Genomic DNA, 21318 nt, shown 5'->3' with positions numbered 1-21318 from the left:
TGCCAAACAGGCATATTTTGGGGTGGAAAATTCTGCTCCCCTATAGTAGTTTAAAAATAGAGGTTTCCAGTCCAAACAAGATAGCATAGACCCATTTCTCCCTGTACCAGCCCGCTAAGCACAACTGTCAACCCTGGAAATAAAACATGAGACGAAGGAAAACTGTGAAAGGCGGTAAGAAGAAGGTGAGCTCATTTAGGATGCCAGGATTGTAGGAACAACGCAACTGCACACCCAATAGAAGATGAGGATTCAGGCCCTAGCCAGTTTGGCTCAGTGGATAGAGCGTTGGCCTGTGGACTGAAGGGTCCCAGGTTCGATTCTGGCCAAGGGCACATACCTGGGTTGCGGGCTCGATCCCCAGTAGGGATGTCCAGCAGGCAGCTGATCAATGATTCTCTCTCATCATTGATGTTTCTATCTCTCTCTCCCTCTTCCTTCCTCTTTGAAATCAATAAAGAAATATATTTTAAAAAAGAAGAAGACGAGGATTCAGGCCAGGCCCAGCATTTCCCGGTGCCGCACCTAGCAACACAAGACGGTTCAAGCAGGCTCCGTCCTTCCCTGGATCAAATGGAAGTCCCTCTGACAACGTAAGGCAAGGCTCATTCCACAACGGGATGGATTGGGGGTTCCCTTACAATAAGGGGCCATGAGAAGAACTCTCTTTCTCCACTGGGCCTGAGACTGGTCTCCCCAGTCAGCACCCCGGGGCAGGCAGGGGGGACCCTGCAGGAGGGATGCAGCCGCAGCAAGAGCCCAGGCCTGGAAAACTTCTTTTACCCAAATACATAAATAAATAAATACTTTCTCTCTCGCCTTCTACTAGTAAATTCTTCTAGCAGGCTCAATAACCAAATGAACAGAGACAGATGAACAGGAGAAAATAAAAGTGTTAATACATCGCATGGGAAATTCACATAAGTGTGAAAATTCCAGACAGTGAGGCAACATTGGTATATATGACATTCTTATTTTTTTAAATACTTTATACGACAGTTTTAAACAGAGGAGAAAAGGAGGAGATGGGGTCTTGGATCTCAGAAGTGAGAGTGGGCGAGTTACAGGTAGTTGAGGAAGAACATACAGGGCACGAAAATGCTTTCTAGGCAACGCAGAAACTATGGGACACAGGGGTTAGCTAGCTAACAGACTTGGACTCTTCCCAACTAATGCCACTGAGGAGGAAACTGGTCTTGCAAGGCGTGCCAGGCCATAAAAACTGAACAATGCACTGCCCTGGGGGGGGCGTGGGAAGGTTGTTATCTCTGGTCCCAGGACAGATCATCGGATAGGGCCTGGGGACCCCCAACACCTGGGGGCCTTCCTGAAAGCCCATGAAAGGGGGTGAAACCATATATGCAAGACAAAGACCCCAGAAGGTTATAAAAAGTGAGGCCCTCTGCGTGTTTCTTCACTCTGATTTGGAAATTATTCCCAGAGTCCACTAGTGTTAATAAACGGGGTCCCTCCCTTTCTCTAGGAAGCGTGCTAGGTATTTCTTTGGTCTTCTGCAAAACTACTGTGGAGATTCTTAAGGTGATTAAGCCAAGGCTCCCTTCCTAAAGCAGGTTTCTTTGTCTGAATCTCTTGAGCAGGAAAGGGGGGAGGGTCAAAGTTTCAGTCTTGTTTCTTAATGAACAGCTTAAAGTCAATACCCCAAGGCAGCAACTTCAGGGTGGCAAAACTTTGGTCCCTTCATCCCAAAGACCTAAGGTTCCCTTCTCCCACCTGGAGGTGTGAGGCCGGTGGGTAAAACTGGCAGATTTGCACTGAGCCAGGCAAGCCGAACCAGCAAGAGGGACCCAGCCACAAGCATCCTGACCCAGCATGCCTGCTTTGATCTGACAGGTCTAAGATTCCCCTTCCCTGCACAGGGACACCGGGGTAACCAGAAGGCACTGGGCAGGGGCGTCCTTCACAGAAGGCCTGCCTTATAGAAAGGCAACACCAGCAAAGACAATGGGAACCTCAGAGGCACCATTTAGACCAAGCATCTGGAAATAAAACTACAAAGGCTCTGAAAATTAAATTGCTACTGGGAGCACAGAAACCAGGCCAGAACCTGCATGCTAAACCCCAACAGGGTGACTGACTACTGAAATAAAAGATTTGAATAGGACCCAGAGTCTTCTAAAATCATAGACAAATGCCTAGGATACAATAGAAAATTATCCATTATTCCAAGAACCTAGAAAAATTCACAACTTGAATGAAAAAAGCCAATTAACTAGACGCCAACACTAAGATGACTAAGATGTTCAAATTATCTGACGGATTTTAAAGCAGCCTTCATAAAAATGTTCCAACGATTAATTGCAAATTCTACAAATTATCTTGGAACAAATGAAAAATGAGGAAAATCTCAGCAATAAAATAGAAATTATTTTTTTAACCAGATGGAATTATAGAACTGAAAATACAATAAAAGAAATAAAAAAAAACATTGTATGTACAGTAGAGATGACAGCTGATAGAATGAGTAAATTAAAGAGAGATCACCCTGGCCGGGTAGCTCAGTTGGTTGGAGCATTGCCCTGATATGCCAAGATTTTAGGTTTGATCCCTGGTGGAGGACATACACAAGAATCAATCAACGAATGCACAAATAAGTGGAACAACAAATCGATGTTTCTTTCTCTCCCTTCTTTCTCTCTAAAATCAATAAATTAAAAAAAAAGATCAGTAGTAATTACCCAATCTGAACAGAGAGAAAATTGACTGAAAATATTGAACAGAGATTTATAGACCTAAGAGACCATAACAAAAAAACTCAGCATTCATATCATAGAAGTCCAGAAGGATAAGACAGACAGTGAGTTCAATTAGGTGAATTGACAAAGAGAAAATTCTGATGTCCTAAAAAATTACAGCACGCCAGAGAATGGAAGGAAGAGATAAAAAGGGGTTAATAGTTTAACAACTGCAGTGCAAAACCAACCAAAGGCTGTTTAAACGTGGTGGCTATTTCAGAGATTATCTAAAAAGAGAGAAGAGCCAGGGTCAGGGAACCCCAGGAGCCTCCACTTCTTATTTACACAGGAGCTTTGTGAACTCTGCTGCTTCCATCCCAGAATTAGCCCTGCTTTACCTTCCTCATCCCCTTTGTGTGTAGCTGATGTAAGTCCTTTCAGAATGGCTTACATCTTTCTCTCCCCTGCTTAGTGTCTGAAAGCAGTTGCAAAACTCTGGGACAAAGGACGTGTCTATTGTACCTAGTCGTGCTGCTTCCTGATGGTTTCAACTCCATGCCCCGAGACTGGTACTGGTTCCTTTTTGTTTTCTTTCTCTTTCTCTTTCTTCTTTCTTTCTTTCTTTCTTTCTTTCTTTCTTTCTTTCTTTCTTTCTTTCTTTCTCTCTTTCTTTCTTTCTCTCTCTCTCTCTCTTTCTTTCTCTCTCTCTTTCTTTCTTTCTTTCTTTCTTTCTTTCTTTCTTTCTTTCTTTCTTTCTTTTTCTTTCTTTCCAATGGCCTAATCAACTTTTACCTTTAAAAAGACTTTAAGCTGTGAAAGTTAGATTTTTTTGTTGTTTGATAGAATAAATAATTAATGAAATATCCCACATTTGGCAAAAGACACAAACCTACAGATCCAAAAAGCTGAGGGAATCTAAACAGAATATACCCAAAGAAATTCATGACAGGATATATCATAATTAAACTTTTGAAAACGAAAGACAATGAAAAGAATTTGAAAGCAGCCAGAGGGAAACCAAGCATTACTTTTAGGGGAAGAACAAGTTAAATGACAGCAGATTGGGTGGGGATGTCATTAAAGGGTACAAATTTGTAACTAGTAGATAAAGAAGTTCTGGAGCTGTAATGCACAGCATGGTGAATATAGATAATAATAATGTATCAGACACTTGAATGTGGTTTTGGAGGAAGAAGAAACTTTTCTACCTTCAAGGTTTTTTTTTTAACTGGTTTTATAATCAAACTAGAGGCCCCACGACACCTCCCATTATATCCATGAACAGTTTTTTAATTTTTTTTTTCTTGGAAGAAAAACTTTAATTGCCATTGCAAAAAAAATCTGAATGAAGTAGAAATTGTTTTCAAAAACATTAGTAGAGAATATGTCCTAGAAATTGGAGGTAACTGGATGTAACATCCTGGCAGCAATTTAATAGAACAGTCCCGGATGGTTAGGCTGAGGCCAACACCTAATGAGGATGAAAGCCTTGTCTGTGGGGAATTTTGGAGGATACCTGGAGAAATATTATACTGTGCATAAACCAAATTGAATTGTCATAAGTGTTGTAAAGTTTCGTATCTTAAAAGTTTTTTTTCTACATGACTTCAATTTCACAGCAAGAGTGGCATAGGATGCCTAAACACAGAAGAGAGCATTCATGCAAGATATCTAACTCCTTGATATAATAATGCATACAATTCAAAATGATTACACTATCAGAGAAACCAAGATGGCGGCATAGGTAAACACTGGAAATTGCTGCCTCACACAACCACTTCAAAAATACAACTAAAAGACAAAACGGACATTATCCAGAACCACAGGAAGGCTGGCTGAGTGGAAATTCTACAACTAGAAGGAAAGAGAAAAGCACACTGAGACTCAGAGGAGGTGCGGAAGTAAAGTGCAGAGGTACGGAGGCGTGCACGAAAAGGCTTGGCAACTGAGGACACGGTTGTCTTTTTCAATCTGGAGGGAGACACAAGCTCCCAACGGCCCTGACTCCAGTTCCGGGCGAGTCTCTGGGGACCCAGACTCATCTGGGGAGAAACTGGACTGTTTGGCATCTGGCGGAACTCGAGGGCGACTTTCTCTCAGAGGTGCTTGCAGTGATTGCCGAGGGACACTGAGACCCGGGGCCTTTTAGGGCAGGACTGAGGATCAGCCATAGCTGTTTGCTCCGCCCTGTTGATCCCCTGAGACCCCGCCCCACCCAAGCTGTGCACAGAGGCTTTTGCATATGAATGGCCTGGCCCTTTGCAATCTAAAATTACCTAACAAACTGCAGCTGGGTCAGAGAGACCCAGAACATCCAAAAGAAGGCTCAAAGCCCCACAGCAGCTTGCATTGCTTCACAGCTGGGCCTCATCTGGGCACCTCCAAACCCCTAACAAGGAAGAGGAATCTGCAGATCTCTCTGTAGCTCCTGCTGGGTAGCCTCAGGCAGAGGCTAAATTAATACCTCCTTAGAGATCCAAGAGCCAGTGTACCCAGTGGTCAGAGTGGGACCATCCAGATTACAACTCCTCAGATCCATAAGGGACACACTCAGGGGGCAGACTCAGTGAGCACCAAAGCCCCACTGAAGCAAGTCTTGCCCCATAAGGGTGTCTTCAGCACAGAAGTTCTCCCACCGTAGACACAGCTGATTCTCACAGCCAATTGGCCTGGAGGTCAATTCCTCCCAGTGATACCAACAACAATCAAGGCTTAAGTACAAAAAGACTGTGCACACAGCCCACAAAGGGGTGCACCAAGAGTGCCCACCTCAGGTAATTGGGGAGGCTGAGCCACTGGGCCCTACAGGACACCTAGCACACAAAGCCACTATATCAACACAGGGAAACAGCCAAAATGCAGAGACAAAGAAACAGATCACAAATGACAGAAATGGAGGAAAGCAAACTACTGGATATAGAGTTCAAAACCATGGTTATAAGGTTTTTCAAGAATTTTCTAGAAACCACCAATAAATTTAGTGAAACCCTCGAGGATATGAAAAAGGACCAACTAGAAATTAAGCATACACTGACTGAAATAAAGAATAATATACAGAGATCCAACAGCAGACTAGAGGATCCCAAGAATCAAGTCAAAGATTTGAAATACGAAGAAGCAAAAAATACCCAACCGGAAAAGCAAAAAGAAAAAAGAATCCAAAAATATCAAGATAGTGTAAGGAGCCTCTGGGACAACTTCAAGCGAACTAACATCCGAATTATAGGGGTGCCAGAAGAAGACAGAGAGCAAGATATTGAAAACCTATTTGAAGAAATAATGACAGAAAACTTCCCCTACCTGGTGAAAGAAATAGACTTACAAGTCTAGGAAGCGCAGAGAACCCCAAACAAAAGGAATCCAAAGAAGACCACACCAAGACACATCATAATTAAAATGCCAAGGGCAAAAGACAACGAGAGAATCTTAAAAGCAGCAAGAGAAAAAAGGTCAGTTACCTACAAGGGAGTACCCATACAACTGTCAGCTGATTTCTCAACAGAAACTATGCAGGCCAGAAGGGAGTGGCAAGAAATATTCAAAGTGATGAATAGCAAGAACCTACAACCAAGATTACTTTATCCAGCAAAGCTATCATTCAGAATTGAAGGTCAGATAAAGAGCTTCACTGATAAGAAAAAGCTAAAGGAGTTCATCACCACCAAACCAGTATTATATGAAATGCTGAAAGGTATTCTTTTTTTTTTAAATATATTTTATTGATTTTTTTACAGAGAGGAAGGGAGAGGGATAGAGAGAAACATCGATGAGAGAGAAGCATCGATCAGCTGCCTCCTGCACACCCCCTACATGGGGATGTGCCCGCAACCAAGGTACATGCCCTTGACCGGAATCGAACCTGGGACCCTTCAGTCTGCAGGCCGAGGCTCTATCCACTGAGCCAAACCAGTTAGGGCATGAACAATTTTTTTTTAAAAAACAACAACACTATATCCTCACCTGTAACACAGGATGTATTAGCCCAGTTACAGGAAGTAGTGCAAGTTAACCTCGGCATCGTTATTGACCTACATGTTGTTCAAATACGCCAAGGACAATAAAGAGAAATTCAAGGAGAATCACCATCCCTTTAATTGTACAATATCCATAAGCCATCTCATCTCAGTTAAAACTCCTCATAGGCCCCTTCAAGTAAGAAAAAAAGACAAAAAAGAGAACAACTGTCAAAAGCCCAGAAACTGGCAGATAAAACATCACAAAGGAGAACTTCCTGGAGGGTGGGACTGGGTTCATGAGGTGAAGCATTTAAGCAAAACTGGCTCTGACGATGATGAATAGCACTTGGCATCCTTTAAAAAGTAAACTGGGTTCAAAATATTTTATTTCTCTTTTCTGGTATTGCAGTGGCTTTTTATAAAACACCTCTTTGTATGCTTCTTACATAAAAATGTTTAAAGCTGAAAGTTCAATAAAAGATTTGGTTGTATTCATTCTTTTCACAAACTTGCCTGAATCAAAGGTGAAAATGGTACTGTTTAGTGTACTTTGGAAGCCTTTTGAACTTTGTCAATGGACAAATACAGAGGATAATAAATAATCAATGTTAATTTATACGATCTTATTCTACCGGATGTGATCATTTTTAAAAGGAAGTATGGAAGACCTTTTCAAAAACTCTTGTCACAGAGGAATGGAATACCGAGTGAACAATGAGTTTGCATCATGATCCGTATTAATAGGCTTCTCGTCTTAACAGTGTTCATCGCTTTCTCTTAATTACTGAAGCATAAATTGCTCCAGAGAAATTGAAATACTGGCATTTGAGCTTTACCCATGATATTCTTTGTAGTTCCTTTTTATTGTTCCAGGGTGAAGTGCTTCTCTTTAATAAGTGAATATTGTTTTATACTTTTCTCTTGGTTTGGGTCACAATGTTTGATCATGAAAGCTTTACATGATGTGTGGAATAGGAGAATATAAAAACGAATCTGCCAAACACATTAGGAAGCATCTGAATAGAAGTGCTGGTTCCTATTTAAAACATTTATCTTCGCTGCATATACCAAGATGGGAGTAAAAGATGCCTTAATATTTAATTTTTGTACTGTTGGAGACAATGACTTTAATAAATTTCCATTTATCTGCTATTGTCTATGTTTCATTGTTTGGAAATTGAAGTCTTCTAAATGATTTAACATAAAATCACATCTCAAGTTTTGTTTCTTCTCAAATATTCAAATGTATTTCTCAACTCGAGCATCTTTGTAATAATAGAAGTATTTCAAATACTGAACTGTAGTACATGTTTGATTTTTTAAAAAATCATTAATAGAGGAAACTATTAGTGCAGTTTTAGCAGGGAGCGATTGATGTCTTTGTGTGATTTACAATGATTCCATTTCTGCTCCTCAGCTCTAAAAATACTGAGAGCTGCTGCAGTCTCTGGATGGGGATATTGTTGGTTCCTCAGTTATACCTGTACAGCTTGGGTCTGAGTCTTTTTGTTTGTTTGTTTTAATCCTCACCTGAGGAGTGAGGATGTTTTTTCCATTGATTTTTAGAGAGAATGGAAGGGAGAGGGGAAAGGGAGAAAGGGAGAGAGAGAGAAACATCAATGTGTTTCGCTCTCTCATATTATTTCAAGAAATAAAATGTGACTCAGCTTTTGAAAATGAGATTGTTTCTTCATAATTATACTTACTTTACAGTTCAGATGATTTCACTGAAGCATGTCTATTATCATTACAGTTCTCAAAATGATTTTTAAAAATATATTTTTACTGATTTCAGAGAGGAAGGGAGAGGGAGAGAGAGATAGAAACATCATTGATGAAAGAGAATCATTGATTGGCTGCCTCCTGCAAGCCCCACACTGGCTAGGGCTCAAAATGATTTTTAAAAAATATTTATTATAAAATGTAAACACATGGACAAAGGGTAATAAAAAATGTCATGACCTGGCATATAACCATCACAAGTTCCAACATTTTCATGAGAACTTTTTTCCATTTTTTTATTTTCATGAGAACTATTTTTAATCCTATATAAATCACATAGCTCTGACATCTTTATATCTATGTGATTAATCGATGTAGTTTTCTGGTTTTATATCTATATTTAACTGTATAAACAGGAAGAGAGGTTTCTTCAAATTTACAGTCTGAGCTGCAGTTCCAAACCCCCTAAAAACTGACCCCTTTCCTGTCTCCCCACTGCAGTGCACAAGGACCTGCCCCTGGACAAGGGCCAGCTCTTCAGCCTCGGGGACTGGATGAGCCTTTTCAACCCGTTGCTTGCTGGCAACAGCGCTGTGTGGGTGGTCTTTGTGCTGTAGAATCCCCAGGAGCAAAACCCCAGGAGGCCATAAAGGGGCCTTGGTGGCCTTGGGCAAGTTGTGCCTTCACAGCTGCCAGTGAGGATGCACATGGGTGGCAAGTAGGCAAGGATTGAGAGAAGGGGACAGATAAAAAGCATAAGTGGGTCTTTATTATAACAACTCACCTGGACACTGGCCTTTATCAGGAATGGCGACTTCTGTTAGTGATGAGAGAAGGAGTTTGGGAAGCCAAGTTATGGAGACCTATGGGGTCAGGAATGGAGAGTCTGTGGGGTGAGTGATGAGAGGTGAATAGGGTGAGAGATGACAGGTCAGTGGGATGAATGATTAGATGTCGATGTTCTTGTTCCTCTCCTACCTTTTTTTTTTTTTTGGTCTGGTGGTTTCTAGAACTTGCTCTGTTCCTTTTACTGTTTTCTATAATATCCTCCAGACAAAGGCTATTCACCCCCACATCAACACTTGTATTATGTTCCTTCTCTTCATATCTATTTGCAATTTGTGGTAAAATGCCATATCCTCCATGAGATGTGCCTTTAATTGCACCAAACTCCTTTCTCTTTAGTGAAAATCAGAGCACACCATGTTATAGGACTCTTTGTTTTTGAACTGTTTGATATCTCAGTCTTTGATGCCTAACTGAGATGGCATCCCAGGATGCTTTGGGGAATCCAGTCTGATTCTTGGAAAAACATGCAACAGTCTAATCAAAAGTTTTGCATCAGCATAACAAAGGCCACTGACTTCCCAGGTATCATCTTCCTTTTAGCAAATCCCTTATTTTATTATTTTATTTGTAGTCTTCTGCCAATTTCCAGCACCAAATATAAATAGGATGTTTTCAACTTCAAGTGACAAAAACCTAGACAAAAAGTAGTGATCAAGACCTTACCACCATGTCTTTTTTGGCCCAAATTATATTGCAATCCCATTCCTAAAACAGTCACTAGCAAAGGAAACGTCTTTATCAAGAAAGATTTAGACTATCTCCCTTGGGCGCAGCCATTTTGGATGAGCTGTTGGTTCTCCACCAAGGCTGTTGTTCCTTTCAGCTACACCAACTGTAAACGTGGGTGAACTCCCCTTCCCCCAAATGCTCTGTGCCTGAATTTGATCTTTCTCGCCTCACCCTGCCAGTCTCCCTGACACCCATTCTCCGCCAAGCATTCTATCTCTGAGCATGATCTCCAATCCTCCGTGAGACTTGTCAGACATTCCAAGGAGAGGCCCCAGGCCTGCGGGGCCAGTACCGTCACTGTAGTTAAGAGGCTGGCTTATTGCTAGGAGTTTCTCTATGGCTACATTCCAGCCTGGGGACTTAAGCAGCTTTATTCCAAACAAGGCCCTGAATCCCGGACGTAGGTGCAATATTAGTCCCCAAACTGATCTCCAATCCCAAGCTTGAGTACCTCCATGGACTAGGCAGCCACACACCAAGGGGAATCTCCCATCTGACTCCACTCTCAGAACCACGCTTGCCTTGAGTGGTGAAAATTAGTCTCAGTGCGGCTCTCTCAACTCTGTCGGAGTCTCCATTATTCTGAGGTGGGTGGCAGACACAGAAGAATCTATTCTTGGACCTGACCCCTTTCCGCTGACCCCTTGCCCACTGCTCAGTAGCTTTGTCTCGAGGCTTCCGAGAGATCTAAGTCCATGTCCCCTGAACTTGTGTCCTAGTGTCAGGCTCAGAAAACCCTGAGGTGGGCGGTGTTGGTGGAGGAGAGGTGGGACGTGGTCTCCATGCTGCCCAGAAAAATGGAGCATACTGAAGGGAGAGACAGTACCGCAGGGATAGAGAGTTGGGTATGGGGAGGCAGCTGGAGGCCAGCTCAGAGGAGAGAGAAAACAATACAAGGGACATAAGGACACAAATACACTTACGCCCTCTCCCTCAGGTTACCCCCTTCACCTTCAGACACTATCCCTTCTCCTCTCCCTCACAGTCTCCCAGGCATCCTTCCTTGCTCCTGCAGGACCAGCAAGTCCCTGTCCTCGCCAACCTTTCTGGCTGTGGCTCACATGTGGGGCCCTAGGAGATGAGAGTTTTTTTGTTTTGTTTTGTTTTGTTTTGTTTTGTTTCTTTTTTTGTATCTACAAACCCTTGAGAGTTTTCACTCTTAAACATGAACACAGACCTCTCATGAGTGGCCAACATTCACTACCACCACCCAGGATGTTTGCAAACACATTGAGACAAGAATTAGAGTCTCAGGAGGTGGATCTTGGAGTCCTTGATGCCTGTACACTGACATTTGTCATCCATGAGACTGTGGACACCCACTGGGGGCAGAATGCTCATGGCTTATGGGCTCAATGCTAAGAGGATTCCAGCTTCTCCAGGAACGTCAGTGAGAGCCCAGGCTTTGGGCTGTCCGGGCCTACAGCTGGTGGAGTACAGTGAACTCCCTGTTGCCTCTGAGTTGGGCCAAAGCCCAAACAAGCTTCCACTCCCATCTGCCTCTCACCATTTCCCATATAGATTTTTGTCCATTGAAACATATTTCACGTATAACTTTATATCCCATATAGTTTTATACATCAAGTTTAAACTTACTGTTAAACAAAGTGTTATTACTGTTTGTTTATATAATTCTCATAACTCCACTGCATGTGCAAGGTGTTATTTTAAAAAAATGCTTTGTAAGGATATATTAACAGCCTCTTAAAACCAAAAGAAAAATGCCTATAATGAATGCCCACCAAGCATGATATTATCTCTAGAAAGGTCTCCAGAATTTGACAAGAATTTTTACAGGAAACTCTATTAGCTGGGAATTAAAAGTTCAATAAGAAGTATGATTTTCCTGCTTGAATCTTGTAATTTTTTCAATTACTGGAAATTACAAAGTTTTAGATTTTTAGAGATTTGCTGGAAGCCGATCCACCTTTGCTGCTTGACGCAGTCGCTGCAGGGAAGAAACATCTGCACAGCTTATGTTTCAAGGGACCTGGTGTATATGACATATGTTTGCTCCCCCTCTTAAGCGCTATGTGTTTTAACCAGGACCACCTCCCTGAGAAAGGTTGTTTCCCCAGGTTAGGGGTTAACAGGACTAAGGAAGAGAATAAATCAGTAAATCCCCCTAGTGTTACAGAAATACCATGTACTACTTATGAAGAACTTGAACTAAGACTGTTGGCAATAAATTTGGGACTTGTTGGGCCCCCATCCCCAGGGGTCTGCCTACCAGGGAAAGCACCAAAGCCTATACCCCTGGAGACCCACTAACACAGGGCAGTCCCAGGGAAGGCAAGCAGCGAGGCTGGGAGGACATAACCTTTACTGGGTAGGATAATCTCCTTCAGTCACTTCCTTGTAGCCTATCAGTAGAGCAGCGACCTTGGAATAGCCCTTGTAATGGAACACAGAGATTAACCTAGATAAGATTAAAATCAACAGAACTAGATAGAGACAGGATTTTTGGCAAAGGTCAGATAAGAAACAAGGAACTGTAGAACGTGACCCCAAACATACCATGATGTGATTATAGAGGCATGCTTATAGGATCAAATGGTATAAATATAGATGTAACAGGACAATAGAAAAAGGAACCTCGCTATGCTGATCAACTGAACGCTGTCTCCGTGTCCTTCCTTCTTCGCCGACTCTGTCCACACCTTTGGGAACCCCTGGACCTGCTGGGGCTGGACCCCAACAGAGATTAGTTCTCCTGACATTTTCAGATACAGTAAAGTCTAAAAAAATGGCATATCTCCCCCTCCCATAGTACCAGGAAATGAAGCCTCTTTCTTCTTCCTTTTTCCTTTCTTTTGTTCTCTCATTCTTTCCATTTACTCTTATACCTTACACCTTCCCTCTGTTTTCTAATGTGTCCTTATAAGAAAATTTCACTTTATGAAAATATTACCAATAATACCTTTTTTTTAAAAAAAAAAATCCCATTTATACCCAGGCTCATTGATGATGAAGCTCACTAGGTCAGATGGGCTGAGCATGCTTTATAATAAAGGTTGAACCTGTTAACTTCCAAAAAAAAATTCAGTTTAAAACCTGAGAAGAGTGTGGATTTACTCTGCATAGAAGAAATAAACAGGTAACCATGTGTTAAAAGAAATATAGAAGTTTGGGTAGTAATATTGCTTTAAATGTAAATCTCTGGCAACAGAAAGTTTTTTACGTACTGTTATGCCCAGATTTCAGGATCCCCAAGAAACCACATCAGGGAGCCAGCCAGGTCCGATGCAAAAGCATAAGAGTCTTTATTCGAGCTAGCTCGGCTCCCCCACCTTGCCAACGCAGCGACAGGAAGCAGAGAGAGAGAGAACTCTGTGTGGAGAGGGGTTTTATAGGGGGTTGGAGTAAGGGGAGGAGAAAGGGCTGTGGGCCTTGCCGATTGGCCAGGCGCAAGTCAGTGTCTTGTTCCTGGGTGTGGCTAGCAGAGGCTTAGACTTCCGGGAAGAAGCTCCTTGCCAAGCACATGGCCAAGGTAAGATGGAGGGCGTAGCACTTACCCTGGGGCAAGATGGAGGGCCTAGCCCTTACCCTGGGGCAAGATGGAGGGCCTAGCCCTTACCCTGGGGCAAGATGGAGGGCCTAGCCCTCGCCCTTTCACGTACCACTTGAGGTGTCACAAAAAGTGACTATGAATACGCAGCAACTATACAAAAGACATTTGTCAGAATGCAAAGGACCTTTAAATTTAAATGTATATGATTATCCTATTGAAAAGCATAAAGAAATCACCTTACACTTATCTTTTTATCATACTACTGGAGCTAAGTTTGAAGCCCTTATGTAGCTTCTTTCTTTTTTAAAAAAATACATTTTTATTGATTTCAGAGAAGAAGGGAGAGGGAGAGAGATAGAAACATCAGTGATGAGAGAGAATCATTGATTGGCTGCCTCCTGCATGCCCAACACTGGGGATCTAGCCCACAATCTGGGCATGTGCCATGACTGGGAACCGAACTCTGACCTCCTGGTTCATAGGACTTCACTCAACCCTGAACCACACTGGATGGGCACATCCTAATATTTTAAACAAAATATTTTACATTTGAACCCCATTAAACCAAGCTTTAATAAGACAAACTTATAGGTAATGGTACCACCTAAAATTCTCCATTCAGCCCTAACTGGTTTGGCTCAGTGGATAGAGCGTTGGCCTGTGGACTGAAAGATCCCAGGTTCAATTCCTGGTCAAGGGCATGTACCTTGGCTGTGGGCACATCCTCAGTAGGGAGTGTGCAGGAGGCTGCTGATAAATGTTTCTCTCTCATCGATATTTCTAACTCTCTATCCCTCTCCCTTCCACAAAATCAATAAAATACATATTTTTAAAAAATTCTCCATTCACTAGTCATTCATGCCTGGACTGTCATCTATACTAATAAAAGGGTAATATGCAAATTGGTCACAATGCCCTCACAGTCACGACTGGATATGCTAATTAGTCACAACCAGTATGCAAATTGACCATCAGTCTAACACAATAATAAGAGAGATATGCTAATTAGTGATGACCAGTATGCAAATTGACCATCACTCCAACACACAAGATGGCTGCCCCCATGTGGTCAAAGATGGCCACCACAAGATGGCCTACAGGGGAGGGCAGTTGTGGGCGATCAGGACAGTAAGGGAGGGCAGTTAGGGGTGACCAGGCCAGCAGGGGAGGGCAGTTGGGGGCAACCAGGCCTGCAGGGGAGGGCAGTTGGAGGCAACCAGGCTGGCAGGGGGGGCAGTTGGGGTGAGATCAGGCCTGCAGGGGAGGGCCATTGGGGGGGACCAGGCCTGCAGGGGAGGGCAGTTGGGGGCAACTGGGCTGGCAGGGGAGGGCAGTTGGTGATGACTGGGCCTGCAGGGGTGGGCAGTTGGGGGCGATTGGGCCGGCAGGGGAGCAGTTAGGCTTCGACCAGGCTGGCAGGGGAGTGGTTAGGGGATGATCAGGCTGACAGGCAGAAGCAGTTAGGGGCAATCGGGCAGGCAGACGAGTGGTTGGGAGCCAGCAGTTCTGGATTGTGAGAGGGATGTCTGACTGCCCGTTTAGGCCCGATCCTTGTGGGGTCCCAGATTGGAGAGTGTGTAGGCTGGGCTGAGGGACACCCTCCTACAGTGCACGAATTTCATGCACCAGGCCTCTATATCATAAAAGGCCTGTGGTCATGATGCTGTAAAGGCGGAACGACCAAACAACCAGTCACCAGGAGGTGCTGGAGCACCTCTTGGGCCCTCCCCCCACCCGCCCTGGATGCCAGCAGCATCTCCAGAGCGTGCGAGGTGTTGTGGGGCGGCAGATGTGGCCCTGATGGCAGGCTAGGCCTAGGGGACCCTACACTTGCACAATTTAATCATGTGCTGGGCCTCTAGTTTTCTATAAAATGCTAGTAAGTTTCTAAGCTACAAGGCCTGCATATTCATGTATAAATTGTAAGCGAATGGCTGGGACATGGTGCCCTGGTCACATTGCTTTTATCCACATAAGTTATGTAGTCAAGTCTTGACTGCAGCCACCACAGTCCTGGCAGAATGCCCTGTGATCCTACAGCTGACCACCAATTTGTCACAGGGGCGTCTTATGTTAATCTGCCTACTATCACTCTATGTGACACAAATGTCCCTCTGCACCATGTGGACATTGCCATCCCATGCAATAAGGGGGTTCACACAGTGGGTCTGGTGTGGTGGATGTTGGCCCAGGAAGTTCTGTACATGCGTGGCACCATTTCCCATGAACAACCACGGGAGGTCACACCTGATCTCTACTTCTACAGAGACCCCGAAGAGACTGGAAAAGAAGAGAAGGTGGCTGCTGAAAAGGCTGTGACCAAGGAGGCATTTGGGGGCGAATGGACTGCTCAGCTCCTGAGTTCACTGCTGCTCAGCCTGAGTTTGCAGACGGCTCTGAAGGGGTGCAGGTGCCCTCTGAGCGCATTTAACAGTTTTCTACTCTAGACTGGAGCGCTCAACCTGCCGCTAAAGACTGGTCTGCAGCCCCCACTGCTTAGGCCACCAAATCGGTAGGAATAACCCTGAGTGTCATAAGCTGTTCTTCCACAAACTCTTAACAGAATGAAGAAAAAGTTGATGAAAAGTAAACAATTTCTTAAAAACATCATCTGCTTGCTATAGTTTAGAGGAGGGTTCTCAATGACAGAGTGACACAACACATATGATTTCTGTTGTGTAGCCAGTCTGGTTTAGTGTCACCCTGTAGGGCTAGGCATATGGGGAGTGACACAATACTGACCTTGCTTTTACTGTCTGTGTAAATAATAAATCCTTTGATTCATCGTATTCTTACCAGTTGAATCTATAGAAATATGGCTACTGATACTTAGGGACTCCTTGACCACTGACAAATTGGCACCCAACATGGAGCTGGTAAAGTCACAATGCCTTTTTGGAGAGACATAGGGGTCATACAGACCAAGTTAGGGGACATGAGGAGACCTCCTGTGACCTGGCTGTGCACACTCTTTTTCTTCTCAGGGCACTGCCACCTGCAAAACACATTCATGGGGAAACCCACCCCCACACACAATTTGTCACCAGTGGGCAAGTCAAGATTTAATTCAAGTACCTATACCCTCTGATGTCCAAAGCTTTCACTATACAAATGACTAGAGGGCCGATGCATGAATTCATGCACGGGTGGGGTCCAGCCAGCCCACCCTGATTGGAACTGATCGGGCTGGGCCTGCCAAGGGGAGGGGCCATGGGCGGTTGGCTGGCCAGCTCCACCCCCTGGTCAAACTCCCGGTTGAACTCCCGGTCGAACTCCCAGTCAAGGGGACAATTTGCATATTAGCCTTTTATTATATAAGATGTCCTGTTGGATGGCAAGTCCAAAGCCTTAGTCTCAGAAACCCTGACTATGTGGGGAAGGAAAATAATTTTCCTTCCTATTCTTTCCAAGTTCTCCTGGCTGGGCTAATAATCAAATTAACATGAGACGGATTAACAGGAGAAAATCACCAAATGTCATCTGTATGTACATACAGCGGTGCCATAAGAACATGGGATTTGAAGTCAGATCAGACAATTAAGGCTTATGTACCACCTTGAGATAAGGAGAAAGGGGGGTTGTGGTTTAGAACTTCAAAGGGCAGGAGGGCAATTCACAAGGAGATTGTAAAGCAAATATTTGATAAATAAATGTTTGCTGGGTCATCTTTAAGGATGGGACACAGAGAGGACTTTGATCAACTGGGCCTTGCCAGGTTCTTCCCTGTTCATTACACTTAGTTCATATTAAACTGTGGTTATCTCTGATGATCTCAAAGAAATCATGCTGTTTAGGCAGTTAGGGAAAAGGGAAAAGGTTTTTTTCTGTGTCTTTCTTAACTATAACCAAAATCAATATCCCAAAGGCATCTTTTGGGGTGGCAAACTGGTACCCTTCAGTGTCATCTCACCTTCACCAGAAGGAATAGCTGATCAACCCACTCCCCCTGCCTCCAAAAATCAAGTCCTAATTGCAGATGTTTTCTTGGATCTACCTGGGTGAGTTTAAAGCAACCAGTCCCTCTGGAAGTCAAGGAACAAGGCTACTATCTCTTATAAAGTACAGGACTATGTGTATGATACAAACCATCACTACTGCCAGACTATAACTTATTTTAAATTGATTTCAGAGAGGAAGTGAGAGGGGAGAGACATAGAAACATCAATGATGAGATAGAACCATTGATTGGCTGCCTCCTGCACGCCTCCTACTGGAGATCGAGCCCACAACCCGGGCATGTGCCCTTGACTGGAATCAAACCCGGGACCCTTCAGTCCGAAGCCCAATGTTCTATCCACTGAGCCAAACCGGCTAGGGCCAGACTATAACTTATGGCAAAGTCTTGTGATTAGAGTCCCCATTAGTGAAAAAGGTGAAGGGATTGAGAAGTACAGATTGGTAGTTACAAAATAGTCCCAAGGATGTAAATTACAGCATAGGGAATAGAGTCAATAATGTTATAATAACTACATATTGTGCCAGGTGGGTACTGGTAATATTGGGGGGAACACTTTGTAAAGTATATGATTGTCTAGCCACTATGTTGCACACCTGCCACTAAATGGGCAAAAGATATGACGAGACATGTCACCAAAGATATTGCCATCAGGAAAATGCAAAGGAAAACCACAGTGAGACATCCTTACATATGCATTAAAATGGCTGAAATAAACAATAATGACAACACTGAATACTGGAGATGCAGAGAAACTGGATTACCTATAGTATAGACATTGCATGTGAGAATGTAAAATGGTACAGTTACTCTGGAAAACAGTTTGGCAGTTTCTCATAAAACTCAACATGCAGCTGTCATATGGCCCAGCATTGCTTTCCTGAGCATTTTAACAAAGAAATGAAACCTTACACACAAAAACCTATACATGAATCGTCTTAGCAGCTTTGTTCGTAATAGCCCCAAACTGGAAATAGCCCCGACATCTTTCAGTGAGTGAATGGTTAAACAAGTGGTGGCACATCCATAAGATGGAAGATACTCGGTGATAAAACGGAACAAACTGTTGGTTCATACAACCTAGCTGGATCTCAAAGAAATCATGCTGCGTGAAAAAGAGCCAGTCTCAAAAGGTTTCCTATTGTATGATTCCATTTATGTAACATTCTTGAAATAACAAGTTACTGAGGTGGAGAATGGATTAGTGGTTGCCAAGGGGACAGAGATGGGGGAGGGAGACCATAAAGGCGTCGCCCAGGGCTCTTTGTGCTCAGGGAACAGTTCTATGTTTTGACTGCAGCAGTTGTTACATGAATCTACACATGTGGTAGATTTGCACAGCACTACACACACACACACACACACACACACACACACACACACACGCATGAGTACATGTAAAGATAGTGAATCTGAATAAAGTAAGGATTGTATCATTGTCAATTTCCTCATTTAAAAAAAATTCTTGATTGATTTTATTTATTTATGCATTCATCGGTTGTTTCTTGTATGTGCCCTGACTGGGGATTGTACCCACAACCTTGTTGTATCAGGATGATGCTCTAACCAAATGAACAACCCGGCCAGGGCCAATTTTCTTGTCCTGATAATTGTGCTATAGTTATGCAAAAATTGTGTAAAGGATACATGAAATTTCTTTGTATTATTTTTTTGGAAACTTTATGTGAATTCATTATTTCAAAAATTTAAAAAACTTCATGAAGAGGGGACTGGACTCAAGGACAGTATAGCTTGGCAGAGTGTTACATTAAACAAAATCTTTTTTAAAACATTAAAAATTTTTAAAAAATATATTTGTATTGATTTCAGAGAGGAAGGCAGAGGGAGAGGGAGAGAGAGATAGAAACATCAACAATGAGAGAGAATCATTGATCAGCTGCCTCCTGCACGCCCCACACTGGGGATTGAGCCTGCAACCTGGGCATGTGCCTTGTCCGGGAATCAAACCCTAACCTCCTGGCTTACGAACACTGAGCCAGGCCAGCCAGGCTAAACACAATCTTTAAAGTAGGAAAATAGATGAAAATGTTCATGCTTATGGAAAATGCGTGCCCTACAAAGGAGACCAGATGGAGTGCTCTGGCAATGTCACCACCACTGATCCATAGCACTGGTAGTTGGTGCAGCACAGGCACTGGTGTGCAGGCCACAGTCTTCTCACAGCGCATAGGCATGAAGGGCACCCCTTGCCTGCACACTGGTGCTCCCGCGTTTGGAATGACTTCTCCTTTGTGTCTGTTTGTCCTCTAGCTCCCAATGTCTGTTCTGAGGCTGTAACCCCACCCTCACCTGTTGCATATTCAGATGTATATTTGAGCTTGTGGAGGAGGATTAGGAAGAGGACCAAAAGCTTATTTTATTTGCAGTTTTTGATCATATACATTAATCAAACTTTTTAAAATATTTTTATTGATTTTTTACAGAGAGGATGGGAGAGGGATAGAGAGTTAGAAACATCGATGAGAGAGAACCATTGATCAGCTGCCTCCTGCACACTCCCTACTGGGGATGTGCCCGCAACAAAGATACATGCCCTTGACCGGAATCGAACCCGGGACCCTTGAGTCTGCAGGCTGACACTCCATCCACTGAGCCAAACCGGTCAGGGCTTAATCAAACTTTTAATTGCACCATAGTTACATAGCAACTCGTAGTTATGTAACAGTCTCAATAGTCTAGAGCAGGGGTGGGCAAACTTTTTGACTCGAGGGCCACAATGGGTTCTTAAACTGGACCGGAGGGCCGGAACAAAAGCATGGATGGAGTGTTTGTGTGAACTAATATAAATTCAAAGTAAACATATTTACATAAAAGGGTACGGTCTTTTTTTTTTTTAGTTTTATTCATTTCAAACAGGCCGGATCCGGCCCGCGGGCCGTAGTTTGCCCACGGCTGGTAAGAACCAAAATACTAGAAAGATCTGGTTTCTTTAACTGGCATTCCTATATCTTTTCTTTTTCTTTCTTTTTTTTTATTGAATGTATTGAGATGACATTGTTAATAAAATTATAAACATTCCAGGTGTACAATTCTATGATACATCATCTGTGTATTGTATTGTGTGTTCACCACCCCATGTTTGTTTTCTTCCATCACCATTTATCTCCCATTACCTTCCTCTACCTCCCCCACTCCCCCTTATTTCTTTTCTGAGTTCTATTGTAGGTATTTGAAAAATCCCTAGCCCTAGCTGGTTTGGCTCAGTGGATAGAGCATTGGCCTGCAGACTGAAGGGTCCCGGGTTCGATTCCAGTCAAGGGCACATGCCTGGGTTGAGGGCACATCCCCAGTAGGGGGCATGCAGGAGGCAGCCAATCAATGATTCTCTCTCATTACTGACATTTCTATCTCTCTCCCTCTCACTTCCTCGCTGAAATCAATACAAAAAAATATTTTTTTGAAAAGAAAAATACCTACAATCATTGTGATTGATTAAATTATAGTAACATTTTTAACTTCCAACATGTTCATTTACATTTTTAAAAATTTACTTTTCTTGTTGAAAGTATTACAAATGTCCCCCTTTTTCTCCACCATGCAATCGCTCCCCACCCCCCACCCCACCCCCGCTCAGCCTTCACCACCCTATTGTCTGTGTCCATGAGTTATGCATATATACATGTAGGTTCTTTGGTTGATCTCTTCCCACCCTCTCCTGCCTTCCCTCTGAGATTCATCAGTCTGTTCCATGCTTCTATGTCTCTGGATCTATTTTGTTCATCAGTTTATTTTGTTTATTAGATTCCACATATGAGTGGGATCATGTGATGCTTATCTTTCTGTGACTGGCTTATATTGCTTAGCATAATACTCTCCAGGTCCCTCCATGCTGTCTCAAAGGGTAATAGATCCTTTTTTTTTTTTTTACAGCTGTGTAGTGTT

At 43.1% G+C, this 21318-nt stretch overlaps 1 pseudogene; it reads left to right on the top strand.

Moving 5' to 3' along the window:
• Positions 1-6610: 6610 nt before the first annotated feature.
• On the top strand, positions 6611-6992 carry LOC106698555 (annotated as a pseudogene).
• Positions 6993-21318: the final 14326 nt, after the last annotated feature.

This window comes from Myotis lucifugus, unplaced genomic scaffold, assembly GCF_000147115.1.
Source record: "Myotis lucifugus unplaced genomic scaffold, Myoluc2.0 scaffold_196, whole genome shotgun sequence".
Classification (NCBI taxonomy): domain Eukaryota; kingdom Metazoa; phylum Chordata; class Mammalia; order Chiroptera; family Vespertilionidae; genus Myotis; species Myotis lucifugus.
This window is presented reverse-complemented; position numbering and strand designations above follow the sequence as displayed.